We start from the raw sequence: 16822 nt of genomic DNA, 5'->3' as shown, positions 1-16822 counted from the left end.
CAAGACTTTGCATAATTATAATTAAAAGTAATACTTTTTTAATGGTGTAACACACTGTAGAATTTTTTTAATAATATTTTTAATATTTCAAAAACAAATAAGAATAAAATAAAATAATCAAAAGTAAATGAAAAAATATCGTTGATTAGAAACTAACCCCTTCCAAATTTGTTTTTTTTTTTTACACAGAAATTACTTCCTAACGGTATAATAATAATAATAATACTAATAATAATAAAAATGATAATGTGAAAACAGGGATAGTAATTATCTTAATTAGATGAATAGAACAAATAAACATAGTGTGAATGCGTTTAAAGGAAAAAGTAATTTTTCTACTTTCTCCCCTTCTTCTTCTTCTTCTTCTTCTTCTAAGTATATATATATATAGAAACGTGCGAAATTGGAGTTTTGCCAGAACAACCGATATTCCAGAACACTGAACTTCGTTTATTTTTCGTGAACGGGCGCGTGTCTTATAAGATATAAATATTTACGATTTCTTAGCTCGACTTGTAGAGAGAGAAACTTAGTAAGGGTAAAGTATAAAATAAGATTTTTCTTATACTCACAATCACTTTCTCTCACTTTGGTTATGATTCAAAGCAAAAAAGGATATTCACACACAAAGTACGTGAATTATTCTTATCAACAACATGCATATAATACTCATGCATTTTTATTCCTGTAAAATGATTACTAAAGTTTCTTTCATATTTTAACACAATTTTATGTCTCTCCAAGTATATAGTACATCTGTTCACGTGAAACACATTGAGAAAGAAGAAGAACAAAAAAGAAGAAAAAACATGTCTTTCTTTTTCCAATCGACAAAAAGATTTCCCTAGACGAGAACTATCGAAAGTCAATTAATTCTATGTCGCCTTCGATCGTTAAACTATGGTTCTTCTATCCCTTACCTACCCTACGTGTAAAACTACGCTTCGGTTAACCACGATTCTGTACGAGATTTTCCAATAATTCCGATATCTTCTAGAGAAAATCCTATTGGAATTGAGAATCCCTGATGGATTTCCCACAAAATGCTGTGACCAAGAAGAAGAAAGAGAACAAAAAAATATATATTAAATAGTCTCGTGTATTATTATTTATTACCTATCTATTTATTACTATTACTATTAATATCGTTACTGAAATACGACGATCTTTATAAAAAATATTAATTTTCAATTAACCTAATTATATTTAAATTAAAATAAATAAATTAAATTAAATAGTCTCGTGTATTATTAATATTACCTATCTATTACTATTACTATTACAATTAATATCGTTACTGAAATACGACGATCTTTATAAAATATTAATTTTCAATTAACCTAATACAATTTAAATTAAAATAAATAAATGAAATAATAAATTACATTAAATAGTCGCGTATACTATTATTACCTATCTATTATTACTATTACTATCGTTATTACAATACTATGAAAACGATCTTTATAAAAAAAAATATTAATTTTCAATTAATTTAATTATTATTTAAATTAAATTTTTGTTTTTATTCTAATTCGATAAATATAATCGAAATACATATATTTCCATTAAAAATGTTCACGTTTATTTTAATATCATTTTATACGATCAGATTTTTCTTAACTAAGTTTCTTCCTTTATCGAACAGAAGCGAAGAAGAAAACAAGGGAGAGAAAGAGAGAGAGAGAGAGAGAGAGAAAAATAGATAGAAGGACAATTTCTTTACCTTCATGATCAACGATGTGAAATTACCATGAAAATTTGCTTGATCTTGGTTCTACACACATTCTTTCTATCTTACTCTATGTTTATCTATTAAATACACACTTGTTCAACTTAAAGAGAGGGGACTTTTGTTCTTTAGATAAAGATATACACATATAACAACAAGTAGAAGATGAAGAAGACAGGATAAACCTTGATAAACTGATGTTCATCGTTGCGACTTAATTCGCAATTTTTTTATCGGTATTTGTCAACCCCCCAACCCCACTACACCATACCATACCATACTCCCCCCCATACTACCATTTTCTTTTATCTTACGTTAAGATTAATCTGTCTTATAATAATAATATCCACATATTATAGAAATCCCTCACTTTATACAGGGTGGTATTATTTAACAAGTTTAACATTCACGGCCCAGTGCCACCGTTTCCAAAAATACATCGGGGCCACTATTGCTGATACTTTTGTGTACGTTTGAGAACACGTTCACATGTTCATCGTACAAGTGAACAATTTATTTATTGTACCTGCCATCTTCTGTCGTTAACTTCTTCATAGTCGTTGTTTGCATCATCATCATCATCATTATTATCATCATCATAATAATAATAATAATTGTTTTCTTGGCTTTCGTTAAAAGACGATAATATTTTACAGTTTGATTAATGATCGTAAATTATGTTCTTCATTTGATCAGTGACACAAGTATTTTATTCTTAACCTTCTATAATCTCTCAAATGATTCATAAATTATTAAATAATACACATTGATATTTTATAATATTTATAAATGTTTTATACAAATTTATATCGAATTTAAATGTCATTTATTATTTCGTACATACATTGTTAATTCATTTCATTTTTCTATTATGAAAATGAAGACAATTTTTTTGTTTCGAGGTTAAACCTAAGCCTTTCAAATTGGCATAAACAATTGAATTTGATAAATTTCATCTCTCACCGATCTCACGTGTTATTATTTATCGATTTGTATCAACTAATGCAACTTTATTTCCAAACAACTCAATTATATTTAAAAGTCTTATCTTTTGTATAATCTCGGAAAATATTTGAGACACAAAGAGGGATGAATTGATTTTCTAATAAAAAATTACAAAAAAAAAAAAAAAAAAGATAGAAGAAAAAGAAAGATGAAAAAGAGCAATCTCTTGTTGACATTTAATTCAAGCTTCTTTCCACCCCCCCCCTACCCCAAAAAAAACACACAGAAAGAAAAAGAGAAAGAGAATGAGAAGAATGAAAAGTTTCAATTTCATTCGATCAACGTCAGAAAATGTATTCGCTAAATTAAAGGTGGTAGAGATACCGCAATAGTGAGCCAAACGTGACGGTGGTATACTCTTTGTAACTCGTTCATTAACGTGCAAATAATTCAGTACAATCCGAGATCTAACGAGGATTAAAGTTAGCAAAGAGAAAGAGAGAGACACACAGAGAGAGAGAGAGAGAGAAAAGCATTTGGCCAGGGGAATTGTGCCACGTTCTTCCCAATCCCTTTCGACGAAAATTAGCCGAACTCAACGTGTGGTTTTCACTACCATCTATTTTATTATTATTATTATTATTATTATTTTAAATGATCATGCGATTAAATGTTACTCAAATTAATTAATTTTAATTATTATTTAATTTTCGCACATTCGTCTCTTCCTTTTTTTCCTCCACATCGATTTTTGTTTACACGAAATATTTCATCTAATTTTTGATTTTCATTTTTTGTGTTATTTTTATATATATATAAATATCATTTTTAATAATAGTAATAATAATTCGATGACGTAGGAGAGATACATACCCCCACGTAAGCTTTTAAATCATGACGAGTTATAGAAACAATTTGATTATACACATTTGTGAAATATATTACTGAATGAATGAGAATCTTCGTGTAAAATAAATATGAAGAATAGTAAGAAAGAAATGATTTTTTTTTTTTTTTTAAATTGTTACAAAGAGAAGAAAAAATAGAATCAGATAGACAGAGAAAGAGAAAGAGAAAATAGCAAATGTCAGTGTATAGAGGCAGATGTTCGATACTTTTTCAAATTTTTATTCGTTATTTTTATTTTTATCCGATTAATCATTGGCCCAACCAACAGCAGAAACTCCAAGTTTATCGTTTTATAAAACATGTCACGTTTTATTCTCCATTTACGCTTGTAGTCGATCACAAAATAGGATTATAAACGCGTTTATTTCTAGCCTAACGATCGAGATGTTAGTTTTTACAATAATTCGTATTTTTTACATTTTCTAAATTGTCCAATTTAACCTTGTATCCGATCAATTGTATTTCGTATAAATAGATACTAATAAACACACACACGTATATAATTAATATGTGACAATAATTATAACAAATGTATTAATGTAAATAAAAAGAAAAGAAGAAAAACAAATTAATATTATACAAAATAAAACGTAGATTAAAAGTTTTGTCCACATTTCTTAATTAACAATTAATCTATTATTACAATTTATTAGCACATAACTATAAATATCCATATGTATATATATATGTATGTATAGGTATAACGTAATTACTGATCCTTGTATATACTGTTCCAACTAATACACACTTAATACACACACACACAAACACACGTAGTAAAACAATTTGTGATCACCCTTATTAGAGCATTTACGAAAATGACTTTTCCCTATGTAGTTGTTGACTATCTAATAAGGAAGCTTAAATTATTCCAAGTGAAATATAACAGAGACGAAATAATTGTAAGAATTTACGGTTATACTAGAGAGATTATAATACTAAGAGAAATAGAGAGAGAAATAGAAAGAGAAATAGAGAGAGAGAGAGAGAGAGAGAGAAGATAATAGGAAGGAGAGAAAGTATAACAGTATAAATTAAATGTGGTGGATTTATTGAAACAAGACACGCAAACTAAGGGATTTCCTGAGAAACATTAACATGAACCTACCTACCTACCATGCTTTACCATTTTGTATATTTATTTTCCTACATATATCTTTCATGTGTTTCTTCGATAGATAGATGTATAATATACATAAAAATATACATAAACTTACATTACATAGGATTTATTCGAGAAGTCGACCGTCTATAAAGGTTTTTCATAAAACAAAAACAAAAAATAGTTAAAAGAAACGAAATAAACGATACGATTTTGAACGATACACGATTTAGATCTCTATCGTTGTATTACAGTTAGCTAAATTAGATTAGCTTTTAAACTAGTAAACTTTCTTGCATGCGAACAATGGATAAACGTTTTAATACAACAACAAATGGTATCATTTAAAGAAGAAATTATTATAATATCTGGTAATTCTCTCTCTCTCTCTCTCTCTTGTCTATTATTATACATATAAACACAAATAAATACGTATTGTACATAGATACATATACATACATACATACATGTGTATTATTACGTTTGTCTATAATACGAGAATCCTTGCTCTCTCTCTCTCTCTCTCTGAAACCGTATTATTAGACGCGGCGTTTGACCTGACTACTTCTTTAAAGCTTACAAATTTTATAATTCTCTCTGTGAATGATTTACAAAGCAACTAAAGCTACTTTTTCAATTCATTCTTTTGTAACATAAAAAAATAAAAAAAAATAAAAAAAATAAAAGATTAAACAACAACAAAAAATGCGAAGAGCTAATGACGACGAACTTACAAATCTGGGTTACGTTTGTTATTTGTGCCCTTTTTTATTTTTATTTTTGGATACAATATAACACTTGGTAATGCGTACCTCCTGTTATTTGCTTTTTAGTTCATCTTACTTTGAATTTGAATAATTTCATTTATATTATATTATTTTTTTTATATTTTACATGAGTCATTGTCAGAAGACTTGTTATTAAATTTTAGAAGCCACATTTTGTAATGAGATTTCAAGGTAAGAATGTATTTGAATTACCGATGAGGATTCATAATCGTCTTCTTGTTAAGAAAATGAAGGTTAACTACGATCTAAAAAAAAAAAAAAAAAAAAAAAAACTATTCTGCCAATGACGTGCAATTTGGTTTATTTATTAATTAATCATTTTTGTTTTTCTTTTATACCGTGTTATACAACTCGAGCTGAATATAACAATAGCTCTTGAAATCATACATAATAATAATAATAATAATAATACATATACATAACAGGAAATATTGATATATATATATATATTAATTCTATTAAAAATTGTTTTTAGTAAAGAAACATTAATCTTTCGTTAAAAACTATTTGTCAAAATATACCCCGGTCCTATATAAAAGTGATTTTTTTCGATTCAATAGAGAAGAGAAATGTAACCGGTGTGGGGTTGAACAAAAAAAAAAAAAAAAAATAAACATAGCAGCTATTGAACGAATATATTATGGAAGCAATAAAATATCGATTCGAGAGAATCGAAAATGAAATTATTCATATGAAAACTAATATATTCATAAAAGTTGAAAACAATTTTTCTCAGATTTCATAATTACAATATTTTACAATCAAAATTGATATTTTAAACGATCGTCAATTTCCTGTATAAAATATTTAAAAATTTTATATAAGAAAAAAAAAACAATAAATAAATTGTATAAGTATAAAATGAAATAAGAAAAAACCCCTAAAAAAAAAATGAAAATACAGTTTAAACAATTGTATAAAGTTATAAATCAAATTTATATGATATTACAAAGAGTTAAATGAAAACGAGTAGTGTATTGTTATTGATACTACTTTTATTTTACCTTCATTTTCTTTTTTTTCTTTTTTTTTTTGTTTTTTTTTATCTATTTCCACCATTTGGCCCTTTCGTTCTTTTTCTTTTAGTACAATCGTATAAGAAAATAAAAATGTAACGCAACGAAGTGAGACTCGTCGAAGGAACGAGGCCGTGGCTTTTCCTCGAATTGCCTTGGGAAACGAATGCAATTGGATGAAAGTCGACCGACTGCTCTCTGTAACCGCCATTTTCGTTGCACAAAGGTAACCGTTTTGCATAGGGATTCAACTATAGACGTAAAAACGTGAAATTTTCTTCTTATTCTTCTTGACATTTTTTTTATTTCTATTCATGTCTTCTTTTTCTTTCTTTCTTTCTTTCTTTCTTTCTTTCTTTCTTACTTTTTTTCTCTCGTTATCATAAACAAATTTTAAACCAATTTCTATCGTATAATCAAAATGACATTGTATGTATAATATTGTATAATAATTATAGTGACAATGTTTCTTGTAATTTATAACATACGAAATACATATATTTCATCTACGATAGCGTATCATAGTTTAATAAATCTTTTATTATCGTATAATAATGAAACATTACCGAAAAGTAACGAGTCCATAAATCACTTTTATAAATCATGAAAAACGAAAAATCACTGAGATGTCTACTGTAAGTTTTCCTACAAAATAGTAATCAACGAATATAATATAAAAGGGATGAAAAAAAAAAAAGAAAAAAAAAATACAAAAGGAGAAAAGTAGTTTTGAAGGCTTTTACAAGTGCAACGGCCGAATCGTTTTGCGAGGGATATAGAAAATGTCTGAAATGGAATCCGATAGTGGTCCATCGAGAACCGCGTGAGAGATCCACTTTGATGGTTTCTTTTTTTTCTTTTTCTTTTTTTTTTTTTTTTATCGAAACTAAAAGCGATAGGCATTACCGTACCTTTCCATATCTTTTTTTTTTGTATCCTTTTTTTCCTTTCTTCGTTTAGATAGAAGAAGAAAAAAATAAGAAACATTTTCGTGTTTATCTCTTATGAAGAATAATACAAAAAAAAAAACTACCCTAAATTTATCGACATCACAAAGAAAGAAATGAATGGATGTGATATCGATGAAATTTTCGACAAAAATAAAACACTCTATCAAATATAAACAAAAGATGTAATCTTTACTTGTATGAATTCTAAGTCAAGTACTAGTACCGTCTCTTCTAAGAGAACATTAAATATTCGGTGTGAATTTATTTATAAGTCTAACTATATATAACATCTAACAGTATGTGTGTATGATACGTGGATGAGTACGTGTCTTTCTACGTGTGTATATGTTAGTCCATTAAGAAGAGATGGAAAGGCTGATAGGTTGTGGCAAGCCTCACTAAAGGCAAAAGAAATAAAGACGAAAGAGAAAGAGAAGAAGAAACAGAAAATAAAAAAACAGAATAGGAGAGAAAGAGAGAAAGAAAATGTCGAGAAGATAAATAAAGCATAAAGGTAAGTATATATATATATACTGCATTACTTAGATATATAATTCACATATTTAGGTATGTATATGTCTTGTAAAGGGTCGTATTAAAATTCGCTTCATCAACTACTTCTCTTACTACCCTTTTTCCTCAACCCTTTTCTATATTTCTTTCTTTTTACCTTTCAATCTTTTTATTTCACTCTTGGCATAAAGAAAAAAAAGAAAAAAAAAAAAGGAAAGTCAATAAAAATGTATCTCCCGTGCATATCCTATGATATAATATTATAGACGCATAGAATGAGTGATGCACACCGTTACGTGTGCACACTGCACTCGTTGGTCTTCCAACTTCTCGTGCTACTTCGAAATATTAGTTTATACGATTACTTCTTCTCGGTACACTGCGTATAACCTACAACTCTCAAATTCTACATTTCCCTTCTACTCTTCTCCTCCTCCTCCTCTTCCCTTTTCCTTTCTTTTACTTTCTTTGTTAAAAATAGAACAAATTTATTGTACCGCCAACTCGTGAATTTGTCCAATGTTTTTAATACAATTACAAAGCGTATGTATATATGTGTAAAATTGTATTTTTAAATTAGGACACTTTTTCTGTATGTTAATAAATCCTTCTTCTTTTTATTCTTCTTCTATTCGTTCACATCGAAATAATATCGCAATTTTATTTAAGATTACAATGATGATAATAATAATAATAATAATAATAATAATAATAGGATATTGTACGCATATTTGAAATCATTCATGGAAGAAAACTGGTCGTTAAAACTTTACAATTCATAGAATAATCGATTGGTTCACGTGCAATTTGTTATTATTTATTAATGAAAAAATGGGGTTAGCGATAAAAAAAAAAAAGAAAGAAAATAAAAAAAAAAAAAAACTAGCGTACAAACATACTCTATTCATGATCGTATCTAAACTATGTGTGTGAAAAATTCATATGGAAGCAGCAAATGGAGGACGGACGGACGACGGTCTTCGACTATTAGTAAAACATTGAGAGGTGGTTGTTTCAATAAAAAAAAAAAAAAAAGAAAATAAAATAGAAAGAGAGAGAGAGTGATAAGAAATTACGATGATCCACATAGATAAAATACGTTTTCTTCGACACTGACAAATGACCAATTTTCGCGCGTATCCCTCACAAGTATTCATCGTAGTCTTAAAATGAAAAATATATTTTCTTTTTATCCCTTTTTTTTTTTTAGTCAGAAAAATGTCGTGTTCTTTGATAAAAACAACCACGAGGAAAATTATCGATTTATTTGATAAAAAAAAAAAAAAAAAGAAAACTGATATAACTTCTTATTCATCTATTTCACATATGCTTGTAGTTTAAAAAAAAAAAAAAAAAGAAATAATAATAATAAAAAGAGGAATGAGAAATATTCGATTGTAGTTTTCTTCGATAACTCGGTCATCGATCGATAATATTTTTTTTTAATCGTTATTAGATATTCTTTGAAATTATTTTTAATATCATCACCCCTTAGCACGTACGAATCGTATTTTCAATAATCGATAAGTAACTATCGGTTTTTATCTCGTTTTTTATATCTCGTATTAATTAGAATTAAATTTAAGTACGTTTGAAATTTAATTAATATTCGTTCGATAATAATTATTCTTTAAAATTGAACAAATTATACGAAACACATATAAAACGAAATAGTAGACATCTTCTATCTCTATCAACATATATATCTTTTTATCTCGTTTAAAACCTCACCGGTCAACGTCCGACTTTCTACTCTTCTTCTTCCTCTTCTTCTTCTTCTTCTTCTTCTTCCTCTTCTTCTTTCTTTCTCTTCGTTATGGATACGAAGTATCCTCTTCAAAACGACGATCGAACTTCTTCTTTACAATCTTAGTTTTTTTTTTTTTTTATTATTAAACTCTCTTCTATATCTCAATAATTTGTTCGTGCAAAGTAAATCCTACGTAAAATATATAATAACGAACGAACGAACGAACGCACGCACGCACGCACACGCGTATCAAGAAAATAATTTTATAGTTTGTAATTTTCTTTATAATAAAAAAAAAAAAATTAAAAAAAAAAAAATAGAACCCAACGAACAAAAATTTATATATTCTTATTCAATTTCTTTCTTCTAGATTTATTTTCAAATGAATGTCTCTCTCTTTCTCTTTCTTACTTTCTTTTTTGTTTTATACTTTATCTATCTCTTTCAGTTCGTATTTTTTTTTCTAATAGTAAGAAAAAAAATAAGGAAAGATTGATACAATTAATCGGGATTCACGCACCCATGTACACACGTACACACGTACGAATGAACGCACGCACGCACGCACGCACGGGTATTATACCAACTTAAATACGAAAACATCCCCATACGTCGAACGTCCTCGCGCCACGAAGGCCCGCGCAGCACTGACTCTTTCTACTGGCTCTGAACATGTTGGCACGCGAGACGAAGATAGTAGTAGGTTGTAGGTTCTAAAGAGAAACCGTCTGCTGCTACTGCTGCTGCTAGTGCTGCTATTAGGGTGGGTGGAATTTATAACCTGACAATTCTATTCTATTCTATTCTATCATAATATAATATTAATAATAATTATAATTATCTATAAATCTATCATATTATCACATTTATCCGTTTTATTATAAATCAAGGGATTGATAATCCAATTTTTTTCTCAGCACAATTATTTTACGACAAAACGAATTTTTTTTTTTTTTTTTTTATTAAATATTCTAATTGGAAATTATTCGAGTGACTTGTTCTATCAAATTAATAAAAAAAAAAAACACATATAAATGTATAAATGTAAAATATAATAAAAAAAAATAATAAATAATCTTGTTGGAAATTAGTTTAAAAAGAATATAAAACACAGAAAAGTTTCAAATTAATAAAATACAAAGTTAAAAGTTATATATCCGAAGAGGAATGTTATCTTTTAATTTGATATTATTTCTTTTTTTTTTTTTTTTGTCTTCTACGTATTTCTCTATCATGTTTCTTACGTTGATCGGTTCTAATCGAGTTTAATTATAAATACATCGTCCCACTTTTCTATAGAAATAGGTAGAATGTGAAGTTTAAAATAAGAAAAATCTCCAATGATCCAATGATACATATTACTTTCTTGAGAATCCAATAATATTGATTTTATTACTCGTAATTTCTTTTGAGAAATTTCTTTTAAAGTATTAATTATCAAAAATAATGTATCGTTTGTAATTACATATATCTATATATTGTCTGTATATATATATATATATAACAGTACTTCACCCTAATCGACAGACTTTCCCTTACTGCTACCTTCCCTTGTTCAAACATCGCATTAATAAAATACATTATTACTGTAACAAGAACACGAAATCTCAAATTTATCGTCCAAATACCATATATCCATGGGTTTACTTTACAAGAATATATTTCTTAACGTAATATGAACTTATTTGATAAGACCCGAATATAAATTATTTTCTTTCACGACTGTCTTATTTTTTATTCATAAACATATGTCCACATTAAATTTTCGAAGAGAGGTATTCAATTCTTTATTAATGATATATAAAAAAGAAAAAGAAAAGTAAAGCAATAGTGTGAAAAATATCATGTGCTCGTCAATAATTTATTTAAATAATTACAACCAGTAACTCGTGCCGATTAGGACCTTTCATCCTCGGTATGATTGACTACTGGAGAGACTTTAATTAAAAACTCACGGTTTAAGAAGATTTCCGATAGCTTCAAGACGATTTGCCATTGAAGAAGATCCATCGAAGATCCATCAAAGATCCATCCAACATCTTTGAAAGGAAGAGAATCCATGGTGTTATATCTTTAAAATAAAATAGAACAAAACGATAAGCTATCTGGAATATTATCCAAAATCATATAAAATAAAATCGAATAAAAGGTAAATAAAAATGAATACTTACAATGCATTCCAATGGAACGAAGCTCAATGGCATCATGGTAATGCACACCTCGCGTGATTCTAATAACGCGGTATAAACGAAAATAAGAAACTATAGATGAGTTTCTTATCGCGAAACCGAAATTGTATTATACGGCGAACAACACTGACTCTAACTCGCGTTTGATTTGAATTCATTAGACGACCGCAGTTAATTGAAAGAAACAAATTTCCTATTTAAAAAAGTAGTAAAAAGAATGAAATTTTTAAATAAATAAGTAATACTGCTATTTATATATTTTAGGAAAAAAAAATCTTGACGACATTCTTAAAATTCTATTTTTATCATATATCTGAAAAATTTGGGTTTATATTTGCAATAGAATTTTAAATAATTATATTAAATATTTAGTGTATGAACATGTGTGTACCTTCAGAAATGCATTTATACATATAATTTATAAAATAGTCATCAAATGGAGGAAAATAAAAAAGTATGTTGTGTTAAATCCATCGACGATCACCTGTAACAAAAAGAAAACTATATTAATTATAGAATCAAGTGATGCAATAGCCTAACATATAAATCGTCCAATTCACAGATGCACTTTTCAAATGAATTTTCTATTTACGTTGCAATAAAATAAATTTTAAACGCGTGATTTTATATTTACATAAAATATATAAAAAAATAAAATAAAAGGAAAAGTACAAGTATTAAGTTACTAAACAAAATACTATCTATTAATTATTATGAAATACTTTTAAACTGCATTATATAGAAAAAAAATTGCAAATTTAATAAAATACGAAAGCAATAAAAAATCTTAAAGACGAAACAAGAAAAGAGAAATTACTTTAATATTTAAAAGACGATAATTAGGTTTCAAAATGTAACAAAAAGGGAGTTTAAATATTTTGACTCGAACTAACTAAACACATATGCATCTTTTTGACGATATAGACACACATTTAGTGTCCCAAGGAGATGGAATGGTCCATCATCTCCAATTACAACTAGAAATTAATGACGAGCAAAAAAGTAAAACAATAAAATATAAAATATGACTAGAGAGCCATTCTCTAAAGGTTCGAACTTGCTGTTGAACCTTAGAAAATAACTCAATAGCCTGTAGTTGCCCTCTTGAGCCACAATTAAGTGGGGGCCTCTTCGGCATTAAGCCTCTTCTTTCTTCATTCCATGAAAACTGCATTTGGACATTTCCTACGTGCGAGCAAGATAAGATCTTTCATACTAATTTTAAAAATGAACTTGTATTTTATTATGATTCTAATTCTCAATTATTACAAAATTAATTTACATTTCGCGTTCACTTTTCTAGCTCGTGGACCATCAATGAACTTAGAGATCATTGATCATACACGAGAACATTTAATCGAATGTCCAAGCAGATAATAATTTCCCTCGATGACCTAATAACACTTCGCACTATTAACGTCGAGTAGTAAAACCGAATTGAAATAAAAGGTGCAATAAATGTAATGCATTTTCTTGTAACACTTTCATTTCATTAATATGTAAGCTGTAAGACGAAATCGCGATAGTGCGTAGTGCTAATCCTGAAATACTTAAAACTAAGTATCAAATGCATCAAAGAATTTGCGAATTTGATTCGACTCTATCTCGTTCGAGATAAAATCGAAGTAGAAATTAATCTTTCAAATGGTTACAAATACCTTTGAATCATGATACATAATAAAGATCACAGAATAGTTACAAAATAAATTAACAAATCAAGCCTAATATAGAATAAAATGAAAACATTTTGTAACAATTCTGTATAAACCAGGAGGCGGAATTTCCACTCCGGAGTGGAAGCAATAAGTCTAATGCCTTTCCTGGATCCTACCTACTTAAAATTAAAGTTTTCACATTCATTCAGAGAAGTATGCTACCTGCCTGCCTATTATCCATATTTTTACCCATTTTAAGAAAAACCATACATACCCACCCACTCACTCCACGGTTCTCACACATACCACCAGGGTGCAAAAGCCTAAACTAGAGAGCATGCCCCGGGGCACCTCCGACACCCTAGTTCAACCACGTTTTATAAACTTATATGCTAATGGGTATACGTACGTTTTGCTGTAATCGACTGTCAAGGCTAATGATTATTGCATAAAAAACTAAAGCAAAAATACAAGTATACACTAGTATATATGCATACTAGTAATATACAAGTATATCAAAGTTTCCACAAATGTATGCAGTAACTCTACTATGCAAACGATTATCAAAAAAAATGAGAAATATTTAATATAAATATAAGAATGAAGATAGATATGTAGAAGTAATGCTTTAAGTATTTAATGATGTATTAAATGAATAAAAAAATATCGCGTAACGATGTACAATACACACTACCTAATACGCACACACAGGTGTAAAGTACATCGTGCAATCACTAGCACAATAACAGCCGCCAATAGGGGAAAAAACTAAAACTAAACCCACGCTAACTGTTTCTCACCCATACGTGTAACACCTGGGCACACGTATAGATGAGAACGCAGAAAGTATGGGGGGGAGAAACGGGGGATTAGTATATTAGAAGCTGAAAAGCCTGATCTAAAAAAAACATAATTAACATATATAAATATATCACAAAAGATTTTAATAAAAATTCATCTAAACGGGCTAAGGACTCTACAAGTCATTTGGTGAATAATGACTTAAACAAGCGAATGAAAAAAAAAAGTTACCCCATAGGAAACAGTTAGAGTTTCGAGGTAAGGATGTATTAAAAGACTCTACAATGATGATGGATATTTTTTGCAAACCTCGGACGACTTTTTCATTAAGTTGGCTGTTCTAATGAAAGAACTGGGCTCTGAGCCGCCACTTAACTGCCAAAGTCTATCCGTCGCGAATAAATTTGTCTTCTTGCTCATTTATTTAAAATATCAAAGTATTGATATATCAAAATTAATTTCGATTACAAAAACTATGTACAAAGCAATGCATGTAAGACATTTATTACATGCTTTTAACACGTAATAAAAAAGAGAGTGCATTTATTAATTGCATTATGAATTAAATGAATTTAACCGATGAGACAAGAAAACCTATCCTGAACTAATAATAAAACATACAATAAAACATATAATAAAATATACAATTTTCATGAGTAACTCCTAAAAGGAATTACTCATGTGCTCGTCAATAATTTATTTAGATAATTACAACCAATAACTCGTGCCGATTTGGACCTTTCATCCTCGGCATGATTGAGCACTGGAGGGACTTTAAATACAAACTCACGGTTTCAGAAGTTCTGCGATGGCTCCAAAACACTCCTACTTCGCAGCAAGTATTGTAGTCTGACGATGCAAGACGATACTGGATTTGCCATTGAAGAAGATCCATCGAAGAATTCATTCAACATCTTTGAAAGGAAGAGAATTCATGGTTATATCTGTAAAATAAAATAGAACACAACGATAAGTTATCTTGAATATTATTCAAAATCATGTTAAAATAAAATCAAATAAAATGTAAATACAAATGAATACTTACAGTGCATTCCAAGAAGATGCAGCTCTATTGCACCATGGCGATGCACCTCGCGTGAATCTAAAAACGCGATATAAACGAAAATAAGAAACTATAGGTGAGTTTCTTATCGCGAAACCGATATTTTATTATACGACGAACAACACTGACTCTAATTCGCGTTTAATTTTAATTTATTACTCGCCCGATCACTGATTCTAAACTGCACTCATTCAAAGACTGCATTGCTCGCAGTCAAATGCAAGAACAAAAATTTCACTTCCGGTCACTTCACATGGGCCATTCGTGCACAATTGCAATCTGAAACTGAAATAAAAAACAATACTATTAATATCATTACTATTACAGAAAATCATTAAAATTTTTGAAGAATTATTTAATACAAAAATATACTTACTGTAAATCTTTATTGATGAATGCACAATAGATCTCCTATCCTTAGGAGGATGATGACAATGCACAAAGAATGACTATAAAACTGCATTACATGCAGTTAATTCATTTAACACTAGATTTATGGACTGAGCAAAAGTGATTCATTTCAAACTTTTTTGTTACATATATATTAAATAGAAATATTTTAATTAATTGTAATTTAATAAAATTTAAATTTAATTAAAATTTTAAAGTAGAATATTTTTTAAAAATATATGTTAATTTTTAATACTGTAATGAAATATATATTAATATTAATTCCCCTTCTCTATGCACTTTTTCATTCAAACAATGTTTGTAAATTTTTAAAAAAATATTGAACAAAACAATAGTGAAAAAATCTAGTGTTAAACGAATTTCTAAATGAATTTAATTAATAAAATGTGAATACCATTCCAACGATGATCTAAAACACAAATAAAAAAAAGATTATATAAATCTTTGTTATATAAAAATTACTATAATTATTGAAAAAATGTTTCATATAAAAATTGACTTACGTTTTTTCTTCATTGATGAATGCACGATGGGTCTCCTACCTTTAGGATGACGATGAGCACACGTTTAAACTTAATAAAAGAAACTTGCGAGTTTCTTAACCGAGCAAACGAAACTTTAACATGCGACGATCAACACTGAATCTACTCTTTTGTCGACTTTTTTATATTTTATTTTAACACGATGCAACACACGAGAACCTCATTGCCTACGCGCTCGATTGCAATGATTTTCTGAAACAGAAAAAGAAAAAGAACAATTAAGATCATTGTTGTAATAAAAATCAATTGAAATTATCATAGAAATGTTTGATAGTAAAATATACTTACTTTTAGTCTTCGTTGATGATTGCAGGATGGGTATCCTACCCTTAGGATGACGATGTATAAAATAAAATGAAATAAAAAGTCTGAAAAAGCTGAAACATACTAAAGATTATATTACAATATTTCCTGTCAATCATTTCTGAAGGCAGAACACACACGTTATAAGATACT

The 16822-nt window shown here is 28.3% G+C and overlaps 1 protein-coding gene and 1 long non-coding RNA gene across 2 annotated transcripts in view; one reads left to right on the top strand and one right to left on the bottom strand.

The window, feature by feature from the left end:
* The window catches only part of Stacl (SH3 and cysteine-rich domain-containing protein), a 61698-nt gene extending 51339 nt beyond the window's left edge, over positions 1-10359 (bottom strand). Inside the window, 1 exon segment of the mRNA XM_089169962.1 lies at positions 9687-10359. The gene's annotated coding sequence lies outside the window, so the exon portion shown is untranslated.
* Positions 1-16495, top strand: part of LOC149033290 (uncharacterized) — a 54130-nt gene extending 37635 nt beyond the window's left edge. Inside the window, exon 3 of the long non-coding RNA XR_016175787.1 lies at positions 15149-16495. This is a non-coding gene — a long non-coding RNA (uncharacterized LOC149033290). The remainder of the gene's footprint in view (positions 1-15148) is intronic.
* Positions 16496-16822: the final 327 nt, after the last annotated feature.

This window comes from Polistes dominula, unplaced genomic scaffold, assembly GCF_049000335.1.
Source record: "Polistes dominula isolate Pdom_NZ unplaced genomic scaffold, Pdom_raw_medaka contig_49, whole genome shotgun sequence".
Classification (NCBI taxonomy): Eukaryota; Metazoa; Arthropoda; class Insecta; order Hymenoptera; family Vespidae; genus Polistes; species Polistes dominula.
Note: the sequence above shows the minus strand (reverse complement) of the source record. Positions and strands in the feature narration are given on the sequence as shown.